This window comes from Mustela putorius, unplaced genomic scaffold (assembly GCF_011764305.1).
Source record: "Mustela putorius furo isolate JIRA1106 unplaced genomic scaffold, ASM1176430v1.1 tig00003846_pilon_pilon_pilon, whole genome shotgun sequence".
In the NCBI taxonomy this organism is placed as follows: domain Eukaryota; kingdom Metazoa; phylum Chordata; class Mammalia; order Carnivora; family Mustelidae; genus Mustela; species Mustela putorius.
The window spans coordinates 4,200,726-4,213,460 of record NW_025421999.1 but is presented as its reverse complement, the minus strand read 5'-3'; positions in this window follow the sequence as shown (position 1 = coordinate 4,213,460).

The window sequence follows — 12,735 nt, the reverse complement described above, 5'->3', positions numbered from 1 at the left end:
CCAAGCAATATTTGTTGAAGATTTTTTTGGGAACTGGAAGTGACCATTGGAGTTGGAAAAAAGAAAAACCTACCTAACTGAATACATGTTACATTTTTAATATGTAATAAGTATAGATAGTTTATTAAATAAATACTTCTAAAGTGTTTGGTTTTGAATCTTTTGAGATCTTGAGGTCCTCTAAAGGCATACCCTATGTATCTGATTTACAATGGTACAAAAGCAAAATGGAGGAACAAGAGAAAATCCAAATGCAGCCAATGTAGACTTAAAGTGAATTAAAGTGAATTTACCAAGCTCTATTTTTTTAACCTTCTGAATTAACCATGAGAACCCTCAAATTTGTGTTTCTTGAACTACAATTCTACCCAGTAGTGGATTTATGGAATATTTTATGTGGATCCTTTTCAGAGACCCATTATTTGAAAGTTGATCTCTTTCAATAAACTTCTCAATGGAGTTCTCTCTTCTATAATACTTGGCAGTACACAAATTATTTTCATTTTAGTTATTTTATCTGATTCTCACTTTTAGTGACTGAGAGTGTTATGTGGAACAATAATATTATTCTTATTTTACACAAGAGGAAAATAACTATTCTTGGAGTAAATAGGGTACATTCAATGCTCAGTTATTTGTATTTATATTCATCCAGTGAGCTTTTATTAATACTTGCTATGTCAAGCACTCTGCTGGACATTGGAAACCAAAAGACATGGTGGCTGCCTTCTTGAAGCTTAGACTTATGGGTATATGGTTACATGCATACAGATGACTGTTCATACGGATATAATAGAAGAATGCATAAGTTAATATGTCTGCATAAGCCTCCTTGTTTTTCTGCTGTGAGAGTTGAAGCTTACGTTTTCTAGCTTTACTTAGATAAGCACAGAGAGAACTTTCTTCCATGGAGGGCCCTTCAGGTTGTAAGGTGAAATGGTCATGAGAGTGAAAGACCAATTAATTGATGCAAGCAGTTGATAACTCCTGGAAAACTAATTCTAAGAAATGTCCTGGTTGCCACCATATTAGCAGCAGAATCTTTGTATGAAAAATATGGTATGTAATCTTGGAAGCAAATACTGGTAGATAAATTTTGAAAGGGAAGTGAGAAAGTCTTGACTATGGAATGACTTGAAGAAGCACTCCGATCCTTCTTGGTATTGATACTAACAATGTCTAGACTCTGGGGTACAGCTCTGAGACAAAAAGGCTAGGAAAAACCCCCACATGAATTAAACAAGCCAATGAAAAGAAAACTAACGTTTATATGCTTTTTGTTATTTACGACTAATCTCCTTCCTGAAACCCACTTCTTAACCCCCTGATGGGTGCAAAGGCACACACATGCACACACGGTAGCATAAATTCTTCAATAGTTCCACCACAACTTTTTTTTTATGAGTTTCATTTAAAATATTACATGGATTTTTAAAAAAGATGTACATGAGAAGGCCATCTCTTTTCCATTTCATTTCTCTAAAGCTATGATGACTTTAGAATTTCCATGTGGCAATGTTTAGGTGCGGTGATTTCAGGGTGGGAGGGTGAGAAAGGAGTGGGTGTCTTTCTTGTAGCTGTGTACAAATAGCAAGCACACTTTTTACTTTTTATGTTCATGTGGAGTGGCTTTTAAGGGAACTAATGTAGATTATGGAGATCTAAAGCTCCCTTTTAAATCACCTCTTAGTACTGTCACTACCCTGAGGTAATCAGTATTAAACGCCATATGCTTATACAAACATCCAAATACACATATATGGGTTTGTTATTGTTTTTATTTGGTTTCACAGAAAAGAGGCTATATTCTGTATATCACTCTAAATTTCACTACTAATTCAAGGACCTCCCTCTTATATTAACATCAGCATCTAACTCATACTTTCCTAACAGTCTAATATTTTTAATTAACCATAATTATAGATGTTTAGGTTATTTCTATTTTTTTTTTACTGTGACAAATAATGCTGTGACAAACACCTCTATCCATTTATCTTAGATACATGTGTTCGTAATTACAATAGGACAGAGTCCCCGATAGTAACATTATTAATGAAGCAGTGTATTTAAATTTTTAACACATTTCCAAATTATTTTCCCCAATTTGTAGCAACTCATAGTCAAATGAATAGAGTCTGAGGATGACTTAGACTCATTTGTAATGAGCGTTATTGCCTTTTAAATTTTATGCTAATCTAATGGGTAAAAATAGGTTATTATTTCTCTTAATTTGCATTCACTATTATTAAAATTTACCTTCTGTTTTTCTAAGGGATAAAAATTCCTCTCTTGAAAAAAAATCCTCTCTTGTACATGTTCATGCTCACTATATATATATATAGAATTTTTTTGATAGGAGAAATATATAATTCCATAGACAATATTTTTCCTTGGGACTATTATTGGTTTAAGGTCCCAGACTATCACTTCAAAAGAATATCTCTTTTCAGACTATATTCAGCCATTTCTAGATTAAATTCTACTTTATAGTGCCAGTAAAGTATATATTTTGTATAGATTTGAAGAAATGAGAAATTCTTTTTACTACTGTTCCCAAATTCTTTGGTTCCTTAATTAAGGTAAGACGGATCTTCTAAGGGGTGCCTGGGTGGCTCAGTGGATTAAAACATCTGCCTTCGGCTCGGGTCATGATACCAGGGTCCTGGGATTGAGCCCCATGTTGGCCTCCCTGCTCAACGGTGAGCCTGATTCCCTTCCTCTCTCTCTGCTGCCTCTCTGCCTACTTGTGGTCTCTCTCTGTCAAATAAATAAATAAAATCTTTGGAAAAAAAAAAAAAGAAGGATCTTCTAAAATTCATGGGAATCCTTTCATGTCTAGGATTTTTGAACTACAAATGATTTTAATAGTAAGAGATTTTTCCATAAGATTGGGGTTTCTAAAGTCAGCATTGCTCACAAAGCATTTTTATGACTTGCTTTATAGTCCTGTTACCCAACATTAAGGTGAATGAGTTCGTGATCCGGTATTGTCATAAAAGTAGAAGTAATTTATTTGCAAAAATATTCTCCAGGGTAATTAAACTGCATTTCCCATTTCATGTTACTGAATTACCTCATCTCCATTCATATTCAGGCTACTGCAGTTCCAATTCACTATGCAGATTGGAATACTCAGAACTTCCCAGGTTTAATGAATGTACTTAGCTTCCATTCAGAAAAGAAAATTCCCAGAAATCTTTTAGTGTAGATCCAGTTGCAAGGGCAATATCACTTTCTCTGCATTCTACCCCCTCATAGAAGTGTCTTTAATGAATGAATTAAACCTTCTTGCAGGGAGTTCATGGTTTTACCCACTTATATTCTCTGAAGGACACCTTATCAGCATCATCTTGCTATTTGATGTGCTGTCCCCAAGTATTGCAGGATTTTGCGTAGATTTAGTCATGGAGAATTCTGTACTTTGGGTTAGCTAGGCGACAACGGGAAAGAAGTATATTTCATTCTGGGTGCCGCAGTTTTAGAAAAAGAAGTGATCTGAAGTAGCTCATATAGGGGACAGTAGAACGTTTTGGAAACCATGGCATGTGGCAAATTGTGGAATGAAATAGCAAAGTTTGGCTGGGAGAAGTCACCTGTAAGTATTTGCAAGGCTGACATAAGGAAGAAGGGACAGACTTTACCAGAAGGTACCAGAGGTGGCTTTTAGTGCAGTTTCAACAGACTTCTCTTTCGATTGGAGCTCTCCCCCAAAGATGGGCACTGGTACGTGGTGGCACAATTCCCCCACAATAATGCTCACTCACTTGTTCAGAAATATTTCCTGACCTCAGTATATGATTTAAGAGGCTACAGTGGTAAGGCAGACAGTGTCTGTTTTCACGAGGGTTGCTGTGTAGCAGGAAAGAATGTGCCGGTGGAAACTGAATGGCAGCCTGTGAGGAGGGTTGTCGAGGGGATATATGCACTGGGGAGAATTTTACTCTATAACTTCTGTCATCCTTCCCAGCTCTCTCATTTGTTCATACTGTGCTTCTGCTTGGCCTGTTGTTTTTGTGGTTAGTAGTGTGCATTTTCAAAATAGATACCAAGTGGGAGTATAGGCTATGGCCTTGAGCAAAAATGATTTTTCTTAGTGATTAACTGGCCTACTTAGGATAATGCTGAAGTCCATGGCCTCATTAAACCCATTATTTAACCTCTTGAGCTACAAATACTAGTAAATACCATTCAAATATTTTCATTTTCTTTAACAGTCTTTTTACCTTTTCAGACACAGAATCCTTTGATTTATGAAGAGAAAGGGATATAAAACATAGAAGACAGATTTTATCAAGTTTTTTTTTTCCTACCTAGATATCTAAAGTTATCAGGCTTCAGCAATTGATAACTTACATCAGTTCTAAACTTCATATTTTTTTACATTTTAATATCTCTGCTGGTATTCCACAATTGGCAAGTTGAGACATGATAATCAGGTATCTTAAACCAAAGGTATTTTAAAATTGATGCAATTTAATTTCCATGACGCAATTTTAGTGGGTACCTATTTACATGAAGGATAGAATTTAAATCCCTCAGCCTAGAATACAAACATCTCTACAATATACTCGGAGTCTTATTTCTAACACCATTCCCATAATATCTAAATTCTACAGCCACAAAAATCTACATAGCTGCAGCGTATCTTTACTCATGTTATTCTCTTTTGAGGGGGCAATCTTTTCCCTTCTTCAGTATTTCCCTGTTGGAGTGCTGCCCATCAGCAGCTCCCCACGGCTGTACATCTTGCTGGGCTGCTCTGTCCTGGTCTCTCACCAAGACATAATACTTCTGTCTGTAAAGTAACTTTGAGTAGCTTACTGTTCTCTATCTTCTCTGCCTGGCCTCTCAACTGGATTAAGCAGTTATTTATAAAGTGGTTTTAAAGGCCCGGATAAAAGGAACTATATTCAGAAACTACATTTGGCTACTAATAGGCAGGAAATTTATCACATCTTGATTTTAATCTGAATTAATACCTGACTAGAAGAAAGCTATTATATGTTAATATCTTTGAATTTATAATTGTACTTTTTCCCCCAATGGACCTTTGTAACATTTAAAAGTATGCAAGGTGGAAAGTTCTCAATACATGCAAGGAATTAAAAAATTAGCCTTTAAAAAATGTCCTAGGAAATTGAAAATGGATAACTAGTTAATCAATGAAATGAGTATGTACTGTTCAAGAATTTCAAAGTCATTAACAACATCTGATATCTGACTTTTTTCCTAGAATAAATTTCTTTCCAGCACACTTGTTCTATTATGTTTTGTGCCCCATCTGTATTGAATCCTTTTTAGTTCTTCAGGACCCTTTTTCTCTAGGATATTTGCATATGTGCTTCACTTCCTTTGCACCTTTCCCTTTCTTCTCCTTTTCTTTTTTTTTTTTTTTCTTTCTTTCTTTATTTATTTTTTTAATTTTTATAAACATATATTTTTATCCCCAGGGGTACAGGTCTGTGAATCACCAGGTTTACACACTTCACAGCACTCACCAAAGCACATACCCTCCCCAATGTCCATAATCCCACCCCCTTCTCCCAAACCCCCTCCCCCCGGCAACCCTCAGTTTGTTTTGTGAGATTAAGAGTCACTTATGGTTTGTCTCCCTCCCAATCCCATCTTGTTTCATTTATTCTTCTTCTACCCACTTAAGCCTCCATGTTGCATCACCACTTCCTCATATCAGGGAGATCATATGATAGTTGTCTTTCTCTGCTTGACTTATTTCGCTAAGCATGATACGCTCTAGTTCCATCCATGTTGTTGCAAATGGCAAGATTTCATTTCTTTTGATGGCTGCATAGTATTCCATTGTGTATATATACCACATCTTCTTGATCCATTCATCTGTTGATGGACATCTAGGTTCTTTCCATAGTTTGGCTATTGTGGACATTGCTGCTATAAACATTCAGGTGCATGTGTCCCTTTGGATCACTACATTTGTATCTTTAGGGTAAATACCCAATAGTGCAATTGCTGGGTCATAGGGCAGTTCTATTTTCAACATTTTGAGGAACCTCCATGCTGTTTTCCAGAGTGGCTGCACCAGCTTGCATTCCCACCAACAGTGTAGGAGGGTTCCCCTTTCTCCGCATCCTCGCCAGCATCTGTCATTTCCTGACTTGTTGATTTTAGCCATTCTGACTGGTGTGAGGTGATATCTCATTGTGGTTTTGATTTGTATTTCCCTGATGCCGAGTGATATGGAGCACTTTTTTCATGTGTCTGTTCGCCATCTGGATGTCTTCTTTGCAGAAATGTCTGTTCATGTCTTCTGCCCATTTCTTGATTGGATTATTTGTTCTTTGGGTGTTGAGTTTGCTAAGTTCTTTATAGATTCTGGACACTAGTCCTTTATCTGATATGTCGTTTGCAAATATCTTCTCCCATTCTGTCAGTTGTCTTTTGATTTTGTTAACTGTTTCCTTTGCTGTGCAAAAGCTTTTGATCTTGATGAAATCCCAGTAGTTCATTTTTTTTTCCCTTGCTTCCCTTGCCTTTTTTTGCGTTGTTCCTAGGAAGATATTGCTGCGGCAGAGGTCGAAGAGGTTGCTGCCCGTGTTCTCCTCAAGGATTTTGATGGATTCCTTTCGTACATTGAGGTCCTTCATCCATTTTGAGTCTATTTTTGTGTGTGGTGTAAGGAAATGGTCCAATTTCATTTTTCTGCATGTGGCTGTCCAATTTTCCCAGCACCATTTATTGAAAAGGCTGTCTTTTTTCCATTGGACATTCTTTCCTGCTTTGTCGAAGATTAGTTGACCATAGATTTGAGGGTCTATTTCTGGGCTCTCTATTCTGTTCCATTGATCTATGTGTCTGTTTTTGTGCCAGTACCATGTTGTCTTGATGATGACAGCTTTGTAATAGAGCTTGAAGTCCGGAATTGTGATGCCACCAACGTTGGCTTTCTTTTTCAATATCCCTTTGGCTATTCGAGGTCTTTTCTGGTTCCATATAAATTTTAGAATTATTTGTTCCATTTCTTTGAAAAAGATGGATGGTACTTTGATAGGAATTGCATTAAATGTGTAGATTGCTTTAGGTAGCATAGACATTTTCACAATATTTATTCTTCCAATCCAGGAGCATGGAACATTTTTCCATTTCTTTGTGTCTTCCTCAATTTCTTTCATGAGTACTTTATAGTTTTCTGAGTATAGATTCTGTGTCTCTTTGGTTAGGTTTATTCCTAGGTATCTTATGGTTTTGGGTGCAATTGTAAATGGGATTGACTCCTTAATATCTCTTTCTTCTGTCTTGCTGTTGGTGTAGAGAAATGCAACTGATTTCTGTGCATTGATTTTATATCCTGACACTTTACTGAATTCCTGTATAAGTTCTAGCAGTTTTGGAGTGGAGTCTTTTGGGTTTTCCACATATAGTATCATATCATCTGCGAAGAGTGATAATTTGACTTCTTCTTTGCCGATTTGGATGCCTTTAATTTCCTTTTGTTGTCTGATTGCTGAGGCTAGGACCTCTAGTACGATGTTGAATAGCAGTGGTGATAATGGACATCCCTGCCGTGTTCCTGACCTTAGCGGAAAAGCTTTCAGTTTTTCTCCATTGAGAATGATATTTGCGGTGGGTTTTTCATAGATGGCTTTGATGATATTGAGGTATGTGCCCTCTATCCCTACACTTTGAAGAGTTTTGATCAGGAAGGGATGTTGTACTTTGTCAAATGCTTTTTCAGCATCTATTGAGAGTATCATATGGTTCTTGTTCTTTCTTTTATTGATGTGTTGTATCACATTGACTGATTTGCGGATGTTGAACCAACCTTGCAGCCCTGGAATAAATCCCACTTGGTCGTGGTGAATAATCCTTTTAATGTACTGTTGAATCCTATTGGCTAGTATTTTGTTGAGTATTTTCGCATCTGTGTTCATCAAGGATATCGGTCTATAGCTCTCTTTTTTGGTGGGATCCTTGTCTGGTTTTGGGATCAAGGTGATGCTGGCCTCATAAAATGAGTTTGGAAGTTTTCCTTCCATTTCTATTTTTTGGAACAGTTTCAGGAGAATAGGAATTAGTTCTTCTTTAAATGTTTGGTAGAATTCCCCCGGGAAGCCGTCTGGCCCTGGGCTTTTGTTTGTTTGGAGATTTTTAATGACTGTTTCAATCTCCTTACTGGTTATGGGTCTGTTCAGGCTTTCTATTTCTTCCTGGCTCAGTTGTGGTAGTTTATATGTTTCTAGGAATGCATCCATTTCTTCCAGATTGTCAAATTTATTGGCGTAGAGTTGCTCATAGTATATTCTTATAATAGTTTGTATTTCTTTGGTGTTAGTTGTGATCTCTCCTCTTTCATTCATGATTTTATTTATTTGGGTCCTTTCTCTTTTCTTTTTGATAAGTCAGGCCAGGGGTTTATCAATTTTATTAATTCTTTCAAAGAACCAGCTCCTAGTTTCGTTGATTTGTTCTATTGTTTTTTTTGGTTTCTATTTCATTGATTTCTGCTCTGATCTTTATGATTTCTCTTCTCCTGCTGGGCTTAGGGTTTCTTTCTTGTTCTTTCTCCAGCTCCTTTAGGTGTAGGGTTAGGTTGTGTACCTGAGACCTTTCTTGTTTCTTGAGAAAGGCTTGTACCGCTATATATTTTCCTCTCAGGACTGCCTTTGTTGTGTCCCACAGATTTTGAACCGTTGTATTTTCATTATCATTTGTTTCCATGATTTTTTTCAATTCTTCTTTAATTTCCCGGTTGACCCATTCATTCTTTAGAAGGATACTGTTTAGTCTCCATGTATTTGGGTTCTTTCCAAACTTCCTTTTGTGGTTGAGTTCTAGCTTTAGAGCATTGTGGTCTGAAAATATGCAGGGAATGATCCCAATCTTTTGATACCGGTTGAGTCCTGATTTAGGACCGAGGATGTGATCTATTCTGGAGAATGTTCCATGTGCACTAGAGAAGAATGTGTATTCTGTTGCTTTGGGATGAAATATTCTGAATATATCTGTGATGTCCATCTGGTCCAGTGTGTCATTTAAGGCCTTTATTTCCTTGCTGATCTTTTGCTTGGATGACCTGTCCATTTCAGTGAGGGGAGTGTTAAAGTCCCCTACTATCATTGTATTATTGTTGATGTGTTTCTTTGATTTTGTTATTAATTGGTTTATATAGTTGGCTGCTCCCACATTGGGGGCATAGATATTTAAAATTGTTAAATCTTCTTGTTGGACAGACCCTTTGAGTATGATATAGTGTCCTTCCTCATCTCTTATTATAGTCTTTGGCTTAAAATCTAATTGATCTGATATAAGGATTGCCACTCCTGCTTTCTTCTGATGTCCATTAGCATGGTAAATTCTTTTCCACCCCCCCCTCACTTTAAATCTGGAGGTGTCTTCGGGCTTAAAATGTGTTTCTTGGAGGCAACATATAGATGGGTTTTTGTTTTTTTTATCCATTCTGATACCCTGTGTCTTTTGACAGGGGCATTTAGCCCATTCACATTCAGGGTAACTATTGAGAGATATGAATTTAGTGCCATTGTATTGCCTGTAAGGTGACTGTTACTGTATATGGTCTCTGTTCCTTTCTGATCTACCACTTGTAGGCTCTCTCTTTGCTTAGAGGACCCCTTTCAATATTTCCTGTAGAGCTGGTTTGGTGTTTGCAAATTCTTTCAGTTGTTTGTTTGTCCTGGAAGCTTTTAATCTCTCCTTCTATTTTCAATGATAGCCTAGCTGGATATAGTATTCTTGGCTGCATGTTTTTCTCGTTTAGTGCTCTGAAAATATCATGCCAGCTCTTTCTGGCCTGCCAGGTCTCTGTGGATAAGTCAGCTGCCAATCTAATATTTTTACCATTGTATGTTACAGACTTCTTTTCCCGGGCTGCTTTCAGGATTTTCTCTTTGTCATTGAGACTTGTAAATTTTACTATTAGGTGACGGGGTGTGGGGGCCTATTCTTATTGATTTTGAGGGGCATTCTCTGAACCTCCTGAATTTTGATGCTCGTTCCCTTTGCCATATTGGGGAAATTCTCCCCAATAATTCTCTCCAGTATACCTTCTGCTCCCCTCTCACTTTCTTCTTCTTCTGGAATCCCAATTATTCTAATGTTGTTTCGTCTTATGGTGTCACTTATCTCTCGAATTCTCCCCTCGTGGTCCAGTAGCTGTTTGTCCCTCTTTTGCTCAGCTTCTTTATTCTCTGTCATTTGGTCTTCTATATCACTAATTCTTTCTTCTGCCTCATTTATCCTAGCAGTGAGAGCCTCCATTTTTGATTGCACCTCATTAATAGCTTTTTTGATTTCACCTTGGTTAGATTTTAGTTCTTTTATTTCTCCTGAAAGGGCTTTTATATCTCTCGAGAGGGTTTCTCTAATATCTTCCATGCCTTTTTCGAGCCCGGCTAGAACCTTGAGAATTGTCATTCTGAACTCTAGATCTGACATATTACCGATGTCTGTATTGATTAGGTCCCTAGCCTTCGGTACTGCCTCTTGTTCTTTTTTTTGTGTTGAATTTTTACGTCTTGTCATTTTGTCCAGATAAGAGTAAATGAAGGGGCAAGTAAAATATTAAAAGGGTGGCAACAACCCCAGGAAAATATGCTTTAACCAAATTAGAAGAGATCCAAAATCGTGAGTGGGGAGAAAGGGGATAAAAAGAGGTTCAAAAAGGAAGAAAAGAAAGAAAAAAACAAAAAAAAAAGAAAAAAAAAAAAAAAAAAAAAAAAGAAAAGAAAAGAAAGAATTTTTAAAAAAAGAAAACACCTAAGAAAAATGTAAAAAATATATATATATATATATTAGATAAACTAGTAAAAAATCGTTAAAAAAGAAAAAGGTAACAGTTAAAAAAAAAATTTTTTACCCGAAGGCGAGAAAAAAAAAAAAATGAAAAAGAAAAAATTAAATTAACTGCAAGACTAAAAAAAAATCACAGGAAAAAAGCCATGAGTTCCGTGCTTGGCTTTCTCCTCCTCTGGAATTCTGCTGCTCTCCTTGGTATTGAAACCGCACTCCTTGGTAGGTGAACTTGGTCTCGGCTGGATTTCTTGTTGATCTTCTGGGGGAGGGGCCTGTTGTAGTGATTCTCAAGTGTCTTTGCCCCAGGCGGAATTACACCGCCCTTACTCGGGGCTGGGGTGAGTAATCCGCTCGGGTTTGCTTTCAGGAGCTTTTGTTCCCTGAGCGCTTTCCGTAGAGTTCCAGAGGACGGGAATACAAATGGCGGCCTCCTGGTCTCCGGCCCGGAGGAGCCGAGAGCCCAGGGCCCCACTCCTCAGTGCGCCCTCAGAGAACAGCGCCCAGTTACTCCCGTCTGCCTGACCTCCGGCCGCGCTCCGAGCTCACCGAGCCTGCGACCGGTTCAAGGTAACACGGAGCTGCGAGCTTACTGTCGGCTCTGTCTCTGTAGCCGGCTTTCCCGTTCCAATACCCGCAAGCTCTGTGACACTCAGACACCCCCGATCCTTCTGTGACCCTGCGGGACCTGAGGCCACGCTGACCCCGCGTGGGCTTCGCCCCGGTTTAGCCTCTGGAGCGATGTCCCTCAGCGGAACAGACTTTTAAAAGTCCTGATTTTGTGCGCGGTTGCTCCGCCGCTTGCCGGGAGCCGGCCCCTCCCCCCGGGGTCTATCTTCCCGTCGCTTTGGATTCACTTCTCCGCCGGTCCTACCTTTCAGAAAGTGGTTGTTTTTCTGTTTCCAGAATTGCTGTTCTTCTTCTCTTCGATCTGCCGATGGATTTTCAGGTGTTTGCAATCTTTAGATAAGCTATCTAGCTGATCTCCGGCTAGCTGAAGCAGTCTCAGCTTGCTACTTCTCCGCCATCTTGACTCCTCCTCCTCTTCTCCTTTTCTTCTATCTCCTTCCTTTCTCCCTCTCCTTTTTTCTCTCCCCCTTACCTTTGCCTCTCCCTCTCATTGCACCTCTTAGAATCTCCAGCATAACTTGAATAGATCTGGTGACAGGAGATATTTCTGCCTTGTTCCTTAGGAGGAAAGTGTTTAGTATTCCTCCATTAAGTATGAGATTAGTTACAGATTTTTTTCACAGTTATCTTTTATCAGTTAAAGTAAGTTCATTTTTATTCCTGCTATGATGAGTTTTTGCAATCATGAATTGGTATTAGGCAAAGAAGATGTGGGGTATGTGTGTGTGTTGGAATATTAGTCAGTCATAAAAAAGATACCTTGCCATGCAACAACATGGATGGACCTAGAGGGCATTATGCTAAGTGAAATAAGTCAGACAGAGGAAGACAAATACCATTTGATTTCACTTACATGTGGGATCTAAGAAAAAGCAAACAAAAAAATTAGAAACAGAACCATAAATATAAAGGAAAAAACTGATGGTTATCAGAGGGGAGTGGGAGGTGCCAGCTTCCTGTTATGGAATGAACAAGTCAGGGGGGTGAAAGGTACAGCATAGGGAATACGGTCAATGGTATGGTAATAGCATTGTGAGGTGACAGATGGTAGCTACATTTGTTATGAACATAGCATGATGTATATAGAGTTATCAAATCACTGTATTGTGTGAAACTAATGTAACATTGTGTGTCAACTATACTGCAATAAAGAAGTCATGAGTTGGTTTTGGATTTTGGAAAATACATTTTTGTCAATTGAGATGACCCACATAGACACACAAACCACACATGTGGTTCTTAGTCCTTTGTTCATTAATATGATATTTATATTGATTTTTTGGATGTTAAACCAACTGTACTTTTTTTTTTTTTTTAAGAGCACAT